This window comes from Cibotium barometz, chromosome 59 (assembly GCF_041138505.1).
Source record: "Cibotium barometz isolate CiBa-2024 chromosome 59, ASM4113850v1, whole genome shotgun sequence".
Taxonomy (NCBI): domain Eukaryota; kingdom Viridiplantae; phylum Streptophyta; class Polypodiopsida; order Cyatheales; family Cibotiaceae; genus Cibotium; species Cibotium barometz.
In genome coordinates this window covers 24445704-24464243 of record NC_141104.1, presented here as the reverse complement: position 1 = coordinate 24464243, position 18540 = coordinate 24445704, and positions in this window count along the sequence as shown.

The following is an 18540-nucleotide window of genomic DNA, read 5'->3' as shown; positions in this document are numbered from 1 at the left end:
GGTTGAGATTAAATCTGCCGAGCAGAAGGAGTGGAGGCATAACCATCAGGCCTTGCATCATTCACATGATGTGGAGAATTTATTATTTTTGTTAGCAAACCTTTGGGTGTACGTGTGCATGCCCCAAAAGTAAAATGGGCACTTGTAAGTTGTATTCGAAGGTGTGCATGGGCATGAGGGCAATTAATTATTGAGGGGGCCAATGTTATATGTGTATGAAAGGTGAAAATGTCCAAGGTTTAAGGAAATTCGAGAAGGTGGCTACGTGTATGCATGGCAGCGAAGGAGATGGCGCAAGAGCATTCGACGGAAGAAGGATGCCGATTTGGGCCAGGATGGCGGGTTCTTCCAGAACGAGGGCACGATGGCTGGCTGGCAAAAAGAGGAGAGCGTGTACGTCAACAAAAGAGAGGCGGGGAACTGTAGAGGGCAGCGAAGGAGAGAGAGGAAGACTCCGACTGTAAGCAAAAAAGGAGAGCACATCAGTAGAGCGGAGCCGTGGAGGAAAGGAACGCCGACTACCGTAAGCAGAGAGAAGGAGGGAAAATGTCGACAGTAGGATGAGTAGTGAGAGAAGGTCGGCTGGTGACGACGTCAGAGAAGGAGCTTCTCGTAGGGCTGCCGTCTCGTGTGGCGGCGAGTTCTAAAATTGGTGTGTTTTGGCGCAGTGGTTGGTAGCGCAGCAGAGGAGGATAGAGGGTGACGTCCACTGGAGAAAGTAGAGAAAGAGAGAAGGGCATCAACTGCAGGGGAGCAAAGGAAGAGATAGAGTGGGAACTGCACGGAACCTAGGAAGAGAGCAAGACCCCGACTGTGGAAGAAGAGGTAAGAAGATGTCATATTTTTTTTCAGTAGTCTCATGGGCTAAACGTCAGCAGTGAACCAGTCGTAGCAAAAGGGACTCGAAGGTAGATCACCATTCAAGAACACAAAGGATGAAATTTTAAGCAGTTCTTGCCGAGAAGTAGAAGTAGATGCTGCTCATTTTGTTCTAGAGAGTGAAGCGAAGAGGTCATGAGGATGCTGATTTTATGAGAGAGAGAGAGAGAGAGAGTTGAGGATGTCATGTAATAGAGAACCCGTGTAGCTACAAGTTGCGACTCATATTGATAACCTTACTCAAGTGAACTCGAGAAGCTACGGTGCTAAAGATGGTGGCTTACAATCTACTGTCACTCGTGATCTGAACGGGAAAACTATGATGCTACTAGGAGAATAAACACTTATGGTGAAGTTTTTTTTCTGTGAGGACCATGAAGTTCCGAAATGTTTCGGTTCATCCATGAGTTTCCTCATTCCTTGGTGCCTACAGTCACAGTTTTAAAATATATAGTCTTGTAAATCTAAATAAGCTTTGAGGGTAGCCCACCACAGATATGTATCTTGCTCTGGAGCTTGGTCCAAATATCCATGAACTGTATTTTGAAGATCCTTCAATGTTTGAGATTGTATACTCTGATAGTGATGCAGGGTACTGGTTAGTTGTAATTTACATAGATGAAAGGGAGTGGGCAGATTATGAGTGGGTGTTAAAGGAGGATGGTTCTAAGGATATAATGGATATCCAACTTTGTATAGAGACGAAGACTTGTTCTGAAATAAAGTTTTGTTTATGCTCTTGGGTCTGGTGTTCTGGGTGTGTTTGTACCAGTGTGTGGAAGTGTGACACTCTATAAAGGCATATATAGCTATACCGCTTCCGTGTCATCACTTTTTGGTGCCTCCACAGAGGAAGAAATTTCCTTCGGTTTGTGAAAGAAGACAAGGGCTTGTGTGAAAAAAGATCTGGAATATGGCTTAAGATTTTCCAGAGTATTGGGGATTGCCACAAGAGAGTGCAATTAGGTTTTTGGAGAAGATGGAGTTTACAGCTTTAATGAAAGACAGGGCAACCCCGGAGATCCTTTCTCAGATTTTGACTTATTGCTTACAGGGTGATGCAAAAGCATGGCTAGAGATGTTAGTGACTACACACAGGAATGCTCATCAACAGGATCCTGAGTACCGTGTAGCCAGAGCTGCATTTTTGGCACAGTTTTCTCGTGTAAGAAGTCCGAATGATGTGTGGAAGGAGTTGTGTAAAATTTAGCAGAAGGATGGTCAGGATGTGGATCAGTATATCTGATAGAGTTTGGTAGACTGTGGAGTCTATGGTGTGAGGCTTTGATTCCTGAAGTACCCCCACAGATGATAAAGAGAGACCGGGTGTGAAGGTGGAGCTGAAGAACCTAGATAGCTTTGAGGAGGCTGTCAGAGTTGCTCGAGAGAAGTAGTGGAAGGTGAAGCATCTGAGGCAGATGGGAATACAGGAAGAGCCAAAGAAATTTGTGAAGATGCCAGAGATTGAGAGTATGCATACTGAAAGAGAAGCTGCTGTTGTTCCTGAACAGGAGGATACTTTGAAGAAAGACATTCATGATGCAGTGGAACTCATGAAGTCTCTAAGTTTGAATTGGATGGAAGCAAGTGGAAGGGGAAGAAGCCGAGGTGCCCCAAATAATAAAAGAGACACTATGCTAACAGGTGAAGGAAATATGGGAGGATCACGGAGAGGACGGGGCTATTATTTAAGCAATGTCCAATGCTAGAACTGCGGGGAGCGGGGACATATCAGCCCTCAGTGTGATAAACCACCCAGGGCAGGTGGTGGAATGTATCCCGTGATGCAAAGAACTAATGATAGATCAGGAGATCACAGTGTTGAGGTAAAAGATCCAAATCAACCCTCTACGAGTGGAGTTAAATGGGAAGATAAAGGAAAGGGACCGGCCCTTAGCTTGATAGGAGTGGAGACCATCCCAGAGATCATGCCTATGGCCAAGAGGACAAGAAGTACGATGGCGGAAGCTGAACCGTCTTCTAAGAAAGGAAAACATGTCCAATTTGACATAAGCCCTCATCCCGAGAGAAGAAGAAAAGGAAGCCAAGAAGATGCTACAAAACTTCAGATTTGCGTATTGGTCAAGGTCAAGAGGAATATACCCTGATGGGAGATTTAAAGGGAAGGGCAGCCAATATAACTTTCGCCCAATTGCTTGGATTGTGTCCGAAGCTCAAGAGAGAGCGGAAGAGGTTAGCAAATCCCAGGAAAGCAAATGAGCAGGAGCCCACGCAAGGTGAAATGGAGCTGATGTCTGTGGAAGACCTTCCTGATATCTGTCCGTTGGTTGATGCTTGGTGTGGAGGTGTGTGTGTTGGAGAGGCATATGTAGATGGCGGTGCACAAATTAGTGTAATGACTCAGTCCTGCATGGAGAGATTGGGGTTAAAGCTGAATGCTAGTTCAGATTTTAGACTCCGTTTGGCAAATCATGCAAAAGTGAAGTGTCTGGGTATATGTACAGCAGTACCAGTGACTGCTTTTGGTGTGATTTGCAACATAGACTGCCATATTATGCCGGTTGGTTTAGGAGCTTATCCACTAATTTTAGGCAGGCCTTGGCTTAGACAGGTGGGTGCCATCCAAAATTGGAGAAGGGGGACTATAACCGTACATAACAAGAGAGGAAGAGCCAAGAAGTTCAATATGAGTAGCAAGCTGGAAATGAAAAGTGAGCCTGAAGAAACAAGTGCTGATGAGTATACAGATAGTGAGACTGAGGAAGAAAGTTCTACTTCTGATGATGAGGGTCAGATATCATTCTTATAGTGAAAGAAGGAAATGAGCATGTAATGCTAACTAAAGAGATGTTAAAGGAGGAAGAAGAAAGCAGACTTGAAGATATGGATAGCCTGATGCAGCCTCCATCATCCAGTGCAGAGAGAGAGAGAAGCTGTACAGGGTATGCTGAATCCCAAAATGCAGCCAGTGGAAAAAGAGGAGTATATGAAGGTAATACATAAATTTCTAGATTTATTCATTACCTCATATGAAGAGATCCGAGGATTCAAATGTGAACCAATGCCTATAGTATTGAAAGAGGGTGTGAAGCCAGTGTTTCAGAAGCTGAGAAGAAGAAGAATAAATAGAGAGCTATTGCCTGTGTTGAAAGAGGAGTTGAGTAAGTTATTAAAAGTAGGGTTAATTTATCCAGTAGATCACTCAGATTGGGCAAATCCAGTGGTCATTACTCCAAAGCGTACAGGTGGATGGAGAGTCTGTATCGATTACAAGCCTCTGAATGCTGCAACAAAAAGCAACCACTATCCTCTGCCATTTATTGATGATATTTTGGATAGGGTGGCTGGGTATGAGAGGTATTGTGTATGCGATGGCTTCTCTGGGTATTTTCAGATCTCAATTGCTGAGAAGGACCAGGCTAAAACCACTATCATTACGCCGTGGGGTTGCTTTTGTTACCGAGTAGTACCATTTGGTTTGAAAAATGCACCCTCATGGTATCAAAAGAATACTGATAGAATACTTGCACCTCTTACAGATGATTTTGTGAGAGCTTTTTTGGATGATATATGTGTATATAGTTCTCAAAAGGAGCATGGTAATAAATTGGAGCAAGTATTTTGTAAAATGGATAATGCAGGTGGGTAGCTGAATCCTAAAAAGTGTCATTTAGGATGTTCAAAAGTGAAGCTATTGGGATATATGATATCTCAAAATGGAATTGAACCTGATCTAGAGAAGATAAAAGCTCTTATCTTATTATCTGCACCATCAACCTGCTGCTGCTGCTGCAGACTTTTGTCCAGAAGTTAAAATATATGGCAAGATTTATTCATTTAATATCTCAATTGCTTTATCCTCTTCAACAGGCCATGAAGAAAGAACCATTGCAATGGAATGAAGAATGCGAGGAAGTGTTTGAGAAAGTGAAAGAGGTATTGGGAGGTATTTCCAATGTAAAAGCCCCAGATTTCTCTCAGGTCTTTTATGTGAATCCTTCTTTTGGTCCGGATGTGGTTGGAGCAATTTTAATGCAGAGAGGGGATGGTTAGTGGAGCTTCAAGAATATGATTTCTCATTTTTGATTTGAAGATACTTGCAAGGCCACTCTAGCAGATCTTCTAACATATAAGGAAGGCCCAATCCTGGTGAAGGAAGTGGATTCAAAGATAGAAAAAGAGGAACAAATTATCATTCTCGGAGCTCATGTTTTGTTCTTTGATGGTTCATATAAGAGGAGTATACATCAGGCCATCGGGGGTTATATAATCTAGGATTCAGAAGCCGGACTGATTCTAAAGGATGGGATACATCTGGAAGCTGAAAGTAATAATGAGGCTGAATATGCAGCATTATTTTAGGGGCTGCAGGCTGCTCTCAAACAGAAAATTCAGAAGCTAATCATAAAAGGAGATTCCCTGTTAGTAGCAAAGCAGGTCTTGTTTAGCTGGCGAGCAAAGAATCCAAGATTAAAAAGGTGCTTGGCTGATGTTAGGAGGTTGCTGCATCAATTTACAGCATGGAGTATTCAACATGTGCGGCGGGAGGATAATCATATTGCACATGAGTTAGCCCAGGAGGTAATTGATCAGGATCCAATAATTGCAAAAATTGAAGAGCCATTATACAGAGGGAGGGAATACCTATCTAAGGTAGTGGATTACTTACTCTCAGGTCGCTTGCCTGAAGAGCTCAAAAAAGGCCAAAAATATCATTTTATCAGAAAGAGTAAGCATTATGTCATGATTGGGGATGAATTGTATATGCAAGGGGCTGATCAGATATTGAGAAGAATTCCTTGGAGGGAAGAAATATATTTTATTTTATTTTCAAATCATGAGGGAGCTTGTGGAGGTCATTATGCATTTAAGATCACCTTGCAGAAAATATTACTGGAGGGTTATGTATGGCCTTCCATCCAGAAGGATATTCAGCACTGGTGCAGATCTTGCCATGAGTGCCAGAGAATGGGGAAAAGAATCTTAAAAATGGAGCCAAGAAATATCATGCTGGTTTATGACATTTTTGAGAGATGTGGGGTGGATGCAGTTGGACCACTTCCCAGGACGACCAGAGGAAAGTGTTATATGCTTACTGCGGTGGATTACCTATCAAAATGGGCAGAAGTGAAGGCAATGAAGAGAGTAGATAGTAAGGAAGTGGCTGATTTTGTGTATGAATATATATGCTGCAGATTTGGTATTCCTCTAGAGATATTATCAGATAATGGTCCTGAATTTCGAGGAGAGGCAGTTGACCACTTATGCAGAAGATTAAACATCAACCACAAGTATATTACTCCTTATCACCCTCAATGCAATGGCTTGAATGAAAGATTCAATGATGAATTTAAGCTGATGATGACCAAAATGACAGAAAGCCATGTCAAAAATTGGGATGTAGAGATGAATCATGTAATATGGGCATACAGAGTTGCAGTGAAATCTGGTACACAATTCTCACCATTTTATTTACTTTATGGGAAAGAAGCACTCATGCCTATTGATGTAGAAATTCTAGCTTTGAAGTTTCTGATTGAAGAAGGACATGAACCTATTAAACTGTTATAGAGAAAGATTGCTGGCCTTGCAAAACAGTCCAATTAGACAGAGAGCTAGCTTTTGATCACTATGCTGCTATGCAATTGAAAAGACAAGAGAAAGAGAATAAGGAGGTGAAGCAGAAAGAAATCGAAGATGGTGATCTAGTTCTCAGATATAACAGCAAGCTGGACAGTACATTTCATACTGCATTCCAGACAAAATTCCACACAAAGTGGGCAAGGACCGTTCAAAGTTGAAAAAAAGTTTGATAATGGAAGTTATCAGCTTACTGATTTAGATGGAAAGAAGCATAAAAGAAGAGTGAATGGTTTGCAACTAAAGAAGTATTTTGCTCGATTGATGTTAGCCTTGAAAGAAGAAGACCAGAAAGTTTGTAATGCATGTCAGGAGGTTGTAGAGAGTAGAGAGGAAGATCTGGATATTACATCCCTGTTTTTGTATAGCTGCTGGACATGAATGTCTCAGCAGAAACAGGGGGTTGCTAAATATGTGTGGACAAAAATAGAGGCTGATGATATGTACATACTGTGCAGAGTACTGAGAGTTTCAGGAAAAAATGTAATCAATTTGGGTCAGCTTTGAGTTTTGGTTGAGATTAAATCTGTCGAGCAGAAGGAGTGGAGGCATAACCATCAGGCCTTGCATCATTCACATGATGTGGAGAATTTATTATTTTTGTTAGCAGACCTTCGGGTGTACGTGTGCGTGCCCCAAAAGTAAAATGGGCACTTGTAAGTTTGTATTTGAAGGTGTGCATGGGCATGAGGGCAATTAATTATTATTGAGGGGGCCAATGTTATATGTGTATGAAAGGTGAAAATGTCCAAGGTTTAAGGAAATTCGAGAAGGTGGCTACGTGTATGAATGGCAGCGAAGGAGATGGCGCAAGAGCATTCGACGGAAGAAGGATGCCGATTTGGGCCAGGATGGCGGGTTCTTCCAGAACGAGGGCACGACGGCTGGCTGGCAAAAAGAGGAGAGCGTGTACGTCAACAAAAGAGAGGCGGGGAACTGTAGAGGGCAGCGAAGGAGAGAGAGGAAGACTCCGACTGTAAGCAAAAAAGGAGAGCACATCAGTAGAGCGGAGCCGTGGAGGAAAGGAACGCCGACTGCAGTAAGCAAAGAGAAGGAGGGAAAATGTCGACTGCAGGATGAGTAGTGAGAGAAGGTCGGCTGGTGACGACGTCAGAGAAGGAGCTTCTCGTAGGGCTGCCGTCTCGTGTGGTGGGGAGTTCTAAAATTGGTGTGTTTTGGCGCACTGGCTGGTAGCGCAGCAGAGGAGGATAGAGGGTGATGTCCCACTGCAGAAAGTAGAGAAAGAGAGAAGGGCATCAACTGCAGGGGAGCAAAGGAAGAGACAGAGTGGGAACTGCAGAGAACCTAGGAAGAGAGCAAGACCCCGACTGTGGAAGAAGAGGCAAGAAGATGTCATATTTTTTTTCAGTAGTCTCATGGGCTAAACGTCAGCAGTGAACCAGTTGTAGCAAAAGGGACTCGAAGGTAGATCACCATTCAAGAACACAAAGGATGAAATTTTAAGCAGTTCTTGCCGAGAAGTAGAAGTAGATGCTGCTCATTTTGTTCCAGAGAGTGAAGCGAAGAGGTCATGAGGATGCTGATTTTATGAGAGAGAGAGAGAGAGAGAGAGAGAGAGAGAGAGAGAGAGAGAGAGAGAGAGAGAGTTCAGGATGTCATGTAATAGAGAACCCGTGTAGCTACAAGTTGCGGCTCATATTGATAACCTTACTGAAGTGAACTCGAGAAGCTGCGGTGCTAAAGATGGTGGCTTACAATCTACTGTTGCTGGTGATCTGAACGGGAAAACTATGATGCTACTAAGGGAGAATAAACACTTATGGTGAAGTTTTTTTTTTGTGAGGACCATGAAGTTCCGGAATGTTTCGGTTCATCCATGAGTTTCCTCATTCCTTGGTGCCTTCAGTTTCACAGTCTTAAAATATATAGTCTTGTAAATCTAAATAAGCTTTGAGGGTAGCCCACCACAGATAAGCTTTGAGGGTAGCCCACCATAGATATGTATCTTGTTTAGGAGCTTGGTCCAAATATCCATGAACTGTATTTTGAAGATCCTTCAATGTTTGAGATTGTATACTCTGATAGTGATACAGGGTACTGGTCAGTTGTAATTTACATAGATGAAAGGGAGTGGGCAGATTATGAGTGGGTGTTAAAGGAGGATAGTTCTTAGGATATAATGGATATCCAACTTTGTATAGAGACGAAGACTTGTTCTGAAATAAAGTTTTGTTTATGCTCTTGGGTCTGGTGTTCTGGGTGTGTTTGTACCAGTGTGTGGAAGTGTGACACTCTCTATAAAGGCATATATAGCTATACCGCTTCCGTGTCATCACTTTTTGGTGCCTCCATAGAGGAAGAAATTTCCTTCAGTTTGTGAAAGAAGACAAGGGCTTGTGTGAAGAAAGATTTGGAATATGGCTCAAGATTTTCCAGAGTATTGGGGATTGCCACAAGAGAGTGCAATCAGGTTTCAAGAGAAGATGGAGTTTACAGCTTTAATGAAAGACAGGGCAACCTCGGAGATCCTTTCTCAGATTTTGACTTATTGCTTACAGGGTGATGCAAAAGCATGGCTAGAGATGTTTGAGACTACACACAGGAATGCTCATCAACAGGATCCTGAGTACCGTGTAGCCAGAGCGGCATTTTTGGGATAGTTTTCCCGTGTAAAAAGTCCGAATGATGTGTGGAAGGAGTTGTGTAAAAATCAGCAAAAGGATGGTCATGATGTGAATCAGTATCTGATAGAGTTTGGTAGACTGTGGAGTCTATGATATGAGGCTTTGATTCCTGAAGTACCCCTGTAGATGATAAAGAGAGACCGGGTGTGAAGGTGGAGCTGAAGAACCTGGATAGCTTTGAGGAGGCTGTCAGAGTTGCTCGAGAGAAGGAGTGGAAGGTGAAGCGTCTGAGGCAGATGGGAATACAGGAAGAGCCAAAGAAATTTGTGAAGATGCCAGAGATTGAGAGTATGCATACTGAAAGAGAAGCTGCTGTTGTTCTTGAATAGGAGGATACTTTGAAGAAAGACATTCATGATGCAGTGAAACTCATAAAGTCTCTAAGTTTGAATTGGATGGAAGTAGGTGGAAGGGAAAGAAGCCGAGGTGCCCCAAATAATAAAAGAGACACTATGCTAACAGGTGAAGGAAATATGGGAGGATCAGGGAGAGGACGGGCTATTATTTAAGCAATGTCCAATGCTAGAACTGCGGGGAGCGGGGACATATCAGCCCTCAGTGTGATAAACCGCCCAGGGCAGGTGGTGGAATGTATCCCGTGATGCGAAGAACTAATGATAGATCAGAAGATCACAGTGTTGAGGTAAAAGATCCAAATCAACACTCTACCAGTGGAGTTAAATGGGAAGATAAAGGAAAGGGACCGGCCCTTAGCTTGATAGGAGTGGAGACCATCCCAAAGATTATGCCTATAGCCAAGAGGACAAGAAGTACAATGGCAAAAGCTGAACCGTCTTCTAAGAAAGGAAAACATGTCCAATTTGACATAAGCCCTCATCCCCAGAGAAGAAGAAAAGGAAGCCAAGAAGACGCTACAAAACTTCAGATTTGCGTATTGGTCAAGGTCACGAGGAATATACCCTGATGGGAGATTTAAAGGGAAGGGCAGCCAATATAACTTTCGCCCAATTGCTTGGATTGTGTCTGAAGCTCAAGAGAGAGTGGAAGAGGTTGGCAAATCCGAGGAAAGCAAATGAGCAGTAGGAGCCCATGCAAGGTGAAATGGAGCTGATGTCTCTGGAAGACCTTCCTGATATCTGTCTGTCAGTTGATGCTTGGTGTGGAGGTGTGAGTGTTGGAGAGGCATATGTAGATGGCGGTGCACAAATCAGTGTAATGACTCAGTCGTGCATAGAGAGATTGGGGTTAAAGCTGAATGCTAGTTCAAATTAAAGACTCCGTTTGGCAAATCATGCAAAAGTGAAGTGTCTGGGTATATGTACAGCAGTACCAGTGACTGCTTTTGGTGTGATTTGCAGCATAAACTATCATATTATGCCGGTTGGTTTAGGAGCTTATCCACCAATTTTAGGCAGGCCTTGGCTCAGACAGGTGGGTGCCATCCAAAATTGGAGAAGGGGGACTATAACCGTACATAACAAGAGAGGAAGAGCCAAGAAGTTCAATATGAGTAGCAAGCTGGAAATGAAAAGTGAGCCTGAAGAAACAAGTGCTGATGAGTATACAGATAGTGAGACTGAGGAAGAAAGTTCTACTTCTGATGATGAGGGTCAGATATCATTTTTAGTGAAAGAAGGAAATGAGCATGTAATGCTAACTGAAGAGATGTTAAAGGAGGAAGAAGAAAGCAGACTTGAAGATATGGATAGCTTAATGTAGCCTCCATCACCCAGTGCAGAGAGAGAGAGAAGCTGTTACAGGGTATGCTGAATCCCAGAATGCAGCTAGTGGAAAAAGAGGAGTATATGAAGATAATACATAAATTTCCAAATTTACTCATTACCTCATATGAAGAGATCCGAGGATTCAAATGTGAACCAATGCCTATAGTATTGAAAGAGGGTGTGAAGCCAGTGTTTCAAAAGCTAAGAAGAATAAATAGAGAGCTATTGCCTGTGTTGAAAGAGGAGTTGAGTAAGTTATTAAAAGCAGGGTTAATTTATCCAGTAGATCACTCAGATTGGAAAAATCCAGTGGTCATTACTCCAAAGCATACAGGTGGATGGAGAGTCTATATCGATTACAAGCCTCTAAATGCTGCAACAAAAAGCAACCACTATCCTCTGCCATTTATTGATGATATTTTGGACAGGGTGGCTGGGTATGAGAGGTATAGTGTATGCGATGGCTTCTCTGGGTATTTTCAGATCTCAATTGCTGAGAAGGACCAGGCTAAAACCACTATCATTACGCCGTGGGGTTGCTTTTGTTACCGAGTAGTACCATTTGGTTTGAAAAATGCACCCTCATGGTATCAAAAGAATACTGATAGAATACTTGCACCTCTTACAGATGATTTTGTGAGAGCTTTTTTGGTTGATATATGTGTATATAGTTCTCAAAAGGAGCATGGTAATAAATTGGAGCAAGTATTTTCTAAAATGGATGATACAGATGGACAGCTGAATCCTAAAAAGTGTCATTTAGGATGTTTAAAAGTGAAGGTGTTGGGATATATGATATCTCAAAATGGAATTGAACCTGATCCAGAGAAGATAAAAGCTCTTATCTTATTATCTGCACCATCAACATCCAGGCAGCTGAGCTGCAGACTTTTGTCCAGAAGGTAAAATATATGGCAAGATTTATTCGTTTAATATCTCAATTGCTTTATCCTCTTCAACAGGCCATGAAGAAAGAATCATTGCAATGGAATGAAGAATGCGAGAAAGTGTTTGAGAAAGTGAAAGAGGTATTGGGAGGTATTTCCAGTGTAAAAGCCCCAGATTTCTCTCAAGTCTTTTATGCGAATCCTTCTTTTGGTCCGGATGTGGTTGGAGCAATTTTAATGTAGAGAGGGGATGAGTCCAGATACATGAGACCTGTATATTATGCAAGTAGGGTGAAGACGGAAGCAGAGAGGCTGAATTGGTTTTGTCAAGTCTGGTATATGCTTGCAGGAAGTTCAGGTCATATCTCCTGATGAGACCATTTGTGGTTCTGACAAACTATACTCTTCTCCCTCAGCTGGTGAATGGTACTTCGCTCTCAAAAGGTATGATGCGATGGTTAGTGGAGCTTCAAGAATATGATTTCTCATTTTTGATTTGAAGATACTTGCAAGGCCACTCTAGCAGATCTTCTAACATAAAAGGAAGGCCCAATCCTGGTAAAGGAAGTGGATTCAAAGATAGAAAAAGAGGAACAAATTATCATTCCCGGAGCTCATGTTTTGTTCTTTGATGGTTCATATAAGAGGAGTATACATCAGGCCATCGGGGGTTATATAATCCAGGATTCAGAAGGCGGGCTGATTCTAAAGGATGGGATACATCTGGAAGCTGATAGTAATAATGAGGCTGAATACGTAGCATTATTTCAGGGGCTGTAGGATGCTCTCAAACAGAAAATTCAGAAGCTAATCATAAAAGGAGATTCCCTGTTAGTAGCAAAGCAGGTCTTGGGTAGCTGGCGAGCAAAGAATCCGAGATTAAAAAGGTGCTTGGCTGATGTTAGGAGGCTACTGCATCAATTTACAGCATGGAGTATTCAACATGTGCGGCGGGAGGACAATCATATTGCACATGAGTTAGCCCAGGAGGTAATTGATCTGGATCCAGTAATTGCAAAAATTGAAGAGCCATTATACAGAGGGAGGGAATACCTATCTAAGGTGGTGGATTACTTACTCTCAGGTCGCTTGCCTGAAGAGCTCAAAAAAGGCCAAAAATATCATTTTATCAGAAAGAGTAAGCATTATGTCATGATTGGGGATGAATTGTATATGCAAGGGGCTGATCAGATATTGAGAAGAATTCCCTGGAGGGAAGAAATATATTATATTTTATTTTCAAGTCATGAGGGAGCTTGTGGAGGTCATTATGCATTTAAGATCACCTTGAAGAAAATATTACTGGAGGGTTATGTATGGCCTTGCATCCAGAAGGATATTCAGCACTGGTGCAGATCTTGCCACCATGAGTGCCAGAGAATGGAGAAAAGAATCTTAAAAATGGAGCCAAGAAATATCATGCTGGTTTATGACATTTTTGAGAGATGGGAGGTGGATGCCGTTGGATGGACCACTTCCCAAGACGACCAGAGGAAAGTGTTATATGCTTACTGCGGTGGATTACCTATCAAAATGGGCAGAAGTGAAGGCAGTGAAGAGAGTAGATAGTAAGGAAGTGGCTGATTTTGTGTATGAATATATATGTTGCAGATTTGGTATTCCTCTGGAGATATTATTATCAGATAATGGTCCTAAATTTTGAGGAGAGGTAGTTGACCACTTATGCAGAAGATTAAACATCAACCACAAGTATATTACTCCTTATCACCCTCAATGCAATGCCTTGAATGAAAGATTCAATGGTGAATTTAAGCTGATGATGACCAAAATCACAGAAAGCCATGTCAAAAATTAGGATGTAGAGATGAATCGTGTACTATGGGCATACAGAGTAGCAATGAAATCTGGTACACAATTGTCACCATTTCATTTAGTTTATGGGAAAGAAGCACTCATGCCTATTGATGTAGAAATTCCAGCTTTGAAGTTTCTGATTGAAGAAGGACATGAACCTATTAACTGTTATAGAGAAAGATTGCTGGCCTTGCAAAACAGTCCAATTAGACAGAGAGCTAGCTTTTGATCACTATGCTGCTATGCAATTGAAAAGACAAGAGAAAGAGAAAGAGAATAAGGAGGTGAAGCAGAAAGAAATCAAAGAAGGTGATCTAGTTCTCATATATAACAGCAAGTGGACAGTACATTTCATATTGCATTCCAGACAAAGTGGGAAGGACCGTTCAAAGTTGAAAAAAAGTTTGATAATGGAAGCTATCAGCTTACTGATTTAGATGGAAAGAAGCATAAAAGAAGAGTGAATGGTTTGCGACTAAAGAAGTATCTTGCTCGATTGATGTTAGCCTTGAAAGAAGAAGACCAGAAAGTTTGTAATGCATGTCAGGAGGTTGTAGAGAGCAGAGAGGAAGATCTGGATATTACATCCCTATTTGTACAGCTGCTGGACATGAATGTCTCAATAGAAATAGGGGGTTGCTAAATATGTGTGGACAAAAATAGAGGCTGATGATATCTACATACTGTGCAGAGTACTGAGAGTTTCAGGAAAAAATGTAATCAGTTTTGGTCAGCTTTGAGTTTTGGTTGAGATTAAATCTGCCGAGCAGAAGGAGTGGAGGCATAACCATCAGGCCTTGCATCATTCACATGATGTGGAGAATTTATTATTTTTGTTAGCAAACCTTCGGGTGTACGTGTGCGTGTCCCAAAAGTAAAATGGGCACTTGTAAGTTGTATTCGAACGTGTGCATGGGCATGAGGGCAATTAATTATTGAGGGGGCCAATGTTATATGTGTATGAAAGGTGAAAATGTCCAAGGTTTAAGGAAATTCGAGAAGGTGGCTACGTGTATGCATGGCAGCGAAGGAGATGGCGCAAGAGCATTCGACGGAAGAAGGATGCCGATTTGGGCCAAGATGGCGGGTTCTTCCAGAACGAGGGCACGATGGCTGGCTGGCAAAAAGAGGAGAGCGTGTACGTCAACAAAAGAGAGGCGGGGAACTGTAGAGGGCAGCGAAGGAGAGAGAGGAAGACTCCGACTGTAAGCAAAAAAGGAGAGCACATCAGTAGAGCGGAGCCGTGGAGGAAAGGAACGCCGACTACCGTAAGCAGAGAGAAGGAGGGAAAATGTCGACTGCAGGATTAGTGAGAGAAGGTCGGCTAGTGACGACGTCAGAGAAGGAGCTTCTCGTAGGGCTGCCGTCTCGTGTGACGGGGAGTTCTAAAATTGGTGTGTTTTGGCGCAGTGGTGGCTGGTAGCGCAGCAGAGGAGGATAGAGGGTGATGTCCACTGCAAAAAATAGAGAAAGAGAGAAGGGCATCAACTCTGCAGGGGAGCAAAGGAAGAGACAGAGTGGGAACTGCAGAGAACCTAAGAAGAGAGCAAGACCCCGACTGTGAAAGAAGAGGCAAGAAGATGTCATATTTTTTTCAGTAGTCTCATGGGCTAAGCGTCAGCAGTGAACCAGTCGTAGCAAAAGGGACTCGAAGGTAGATCACCATTCAAGAACACAAAGGATGAAATTTTAAGCAGTTCTTGCCGAGAAGTAGAAGTAGATGCTGCTCATTTTGTTCCAGAGAGTGAAGGGAAGAGGTCATGAGGATGCTGATTTTATGAGAGAGAGAGAGAGAGAGAGAGAGAGAGAGAGAGTTGAGGATGTCATGTAATAGAGAACCCGTGTAGCTACAAGTTGCGGCTCATATTGATAACCTTACTGAAGTGAACTCGAGAAGCTGCGGTGCTAAAGATGGTGGCTTACAATCTACTGTTGCTGGTGATCTGAACGGGAAAACTATGATGCTACTAAGGGAGAATAAACACTTATGGTGAAGTTTTTTTTCTGTGAGGACCATGAAGTTCCGGAATGTTTCGGTTCATCCATGAGTTTCCTCATTCCTTGGTGCCTTCAGTTTCACAGTCTTAAAATATATAGTCTTGTAAATCTAAATAAGCTTTGAGGGTAGCCCACCACAGATATGTATCTTGTTCTGGAGCTTGGTCCAAATATCCATGAACTGTATTTTGAAGATCCTTCAATGTTTGAGATTGTATACTCTGATAGTGATGCAGGGTACTGGTCAGTTGTAATTTACATAGATGAAAGGGAGTGGGCAGTTAGAGGAGGATGGTTCTGAGGATATAATGGATATCCAACTTTGAAGAGATGAAGACTTGTTCTGAAATAAAGTTTTGTTTATGCTCTTGGGTCTGGTGTTCTGGGTGTATTTGTACCAGTGTGTGGAAGTGTGACACTATATAAAGGCATATACAACTATATCGCTTCCGTGTCATCAGCGAAACTGGGCTATAGACATGCCCTGATACAAATGTTTCCTTACTGCCAAGGGAGCTATTGTCTTCTCCTTTTAGGAATAAAGCGACTAAGGAGTCTGTAGATCTGGCAAGAAAGTCTAAAGTTTTGAGGCGTTGAGTGGTATAAAATAACACCATGTATCACTTTCAGTCTCATCAGAATCATGGTTAATGAGAGATTCTGCCTCAGCATCGCACGTTGGTCGCAAGAGGCATGGACATACTACCCTGTAAACCACTTGTGTTGCCGTCTCTCCACTGGGTTTGGGAAATACAGATCCTCGAAATGGCCTGCGAGTCTGGCTCGGCTCGTTCGAGTTGTAGCGGAAGAGATGAGATGCTCGAAGGCGAACACAGTCATGTCTTGTGACTGGGTGAGGTCAGGAACACCAGATAAGTGCGGAACTTCCATCTATAAAATCAAATTCTTTGATTAAAAATCTTCATTAATGAAGCTTAAGGAATGAAAATACAATATGTAAATGCTCTTTCTCAGTTTTTATTATAATTTTCTGATAAGAATTCATTTCTCCTTATTATCTTTCAAGAAAGCTCTGATACCAGTTGTGAGACCCCCGCCCCTTCTCCACGGAGCCCCCTCCGAGGACGTTGGCGACGGAAGCACCGTCAGCCTCTCACGCGAGGCAAGGATCCACACTCGGGGCCTCGCCCACGGATGTTCAGACAAGAGACTAGTCCGACGGTTCCTCTGAAACCGAACCCAGAAAAACTTCCCTCGCCCGGAAGGCACAGGCGATTCCTCAGGGAAAATCTTCGAATGGGAGAATTAATCTAACGAGTCAAAGTCTTAACTATTCAAACTGATCTGATCGAACCTGAAGTCACATGGTTAGATCAAAGAAGAGACTTGCACTTGGTCCATAGAATCACCACTTTTTTCCTCCTTTAATGAGGCACAGTCCTTTAATGAGGCACAGTCCTGATTCCCTCCCACAGAACAAGGGTCTTCTCAGGACTTAATCTATCTAATGTAACTTAATGGTATCGTAGGAATCCCCTGATCCAGCTTGTGGGTTAGCCAACCACCTGATGTATTGGTGGGATTCCTTTATAAAGATTTGGTTATGTTTTGCCCGGGTACCGAGGAAAAGAGTTCCCAGGCCCCCTAGCGGCCTTTCAAGCAAAATTTAAAGTAAGCATACCACGTACACACCCGATATGAAATTGCCATTTATAACAGATTCGACTGTCTTTAAAACAATCCTTCAATGAAAATCATAATATTACTGATCATCATCCTCCAAAATTTTGAGTCCATTGTATTACAAAATGTGTCCCCTGGATTCTCCGTTGAAGACCAGTTGGCCAACCAGCGAGATCCAATATCAAAATTTGATTCACAAAAGTCATTCTTCTTAGTCCATCCGAATCTTCCTCGATGCACCATGGGTGTCCTAGCAACCCCGAGCCCATGCATCACGTGGTTAGAACCCTCTAGGATCCTACTTAGGTGTCCTAGCACTTCACTCAAAGACCGCTTCATTGGTCCTCGCCCATCGTACCGAAAGCGTACCATTTTAACCGTATCGAGGCTGGTCAAGACCTTAGTAGGCTTTGCCACTATCGACATCCCTCGATGACTCCCCGCCAGCTGTTGCAACGAACCTCCTCTTAGTAAAACACATGCCAAATGCTTCCTCCAGCATTCTGGCGTAAAACAGTCCTTTAAATGAAAACAGAGGTTCTATGCAAGTAAAATTCCCAGTTTGAGATTGGTTCCACAAAACCCTTTTTCCTTAATCCCTAATTTCATAATGAGAATCCTTGATCTCTTATCAGGGTAATCTACCCATCATTTGTCTAACTATCCAACTAGATTCTTGGTGATTTTGGTCAAGAGAAAACTAGGTTAGATCAACGGCAATCTAAACCTAACATCTTTGGATGGGAGGGAGACCATGATGGACGTAAGCCTAGGCCGCCATGGTATGACGGACCCATCACCCTCCAACAAGCTTCAAAGCATGAAACCACCGCTTCAACACTAACAAAACCTTGCTTTGGCCGATGTATTTGCCACGAAGAAGCCTAGTCTCTAGGCATCACGTTATGAGCTCGGGGTATAATACTATGTTATATATACTAAGAAGATACAGACCACCATTTACCTACGCGAATGAGTCCATGGTGGTACTGGTGCTCATTCTACTAATCACAAGGTGCAGACCCCTTCTACCAACTACCTAATTTTGAAGGGTCCAAGCCATTTTCATAACAAAAGGAGACCTCGCATTATGAAGAAACTTTACATCGTCGGTCACTTCTGTGTCGCCTCAACACGCTGCCTATACCACCAGAGCTACCCAAAGCTTCTAACCACTTTGCCCGTTATCTAGTTGTGGATTGGTCCCAAATCATACCATTTAATCTCGCATGCCAACTTTTTGCCATCCACACCTTTCCATTCCAGCAACTTCACCACCGACTTGGGTGGGTGAGGACATGGTCATCCTTAGGAATCAAGGTATGTTAAACTACATCGTAGGTTAGCATAGTTTAATCCACCTGACCTATCGTAAGGTGCCTTGCC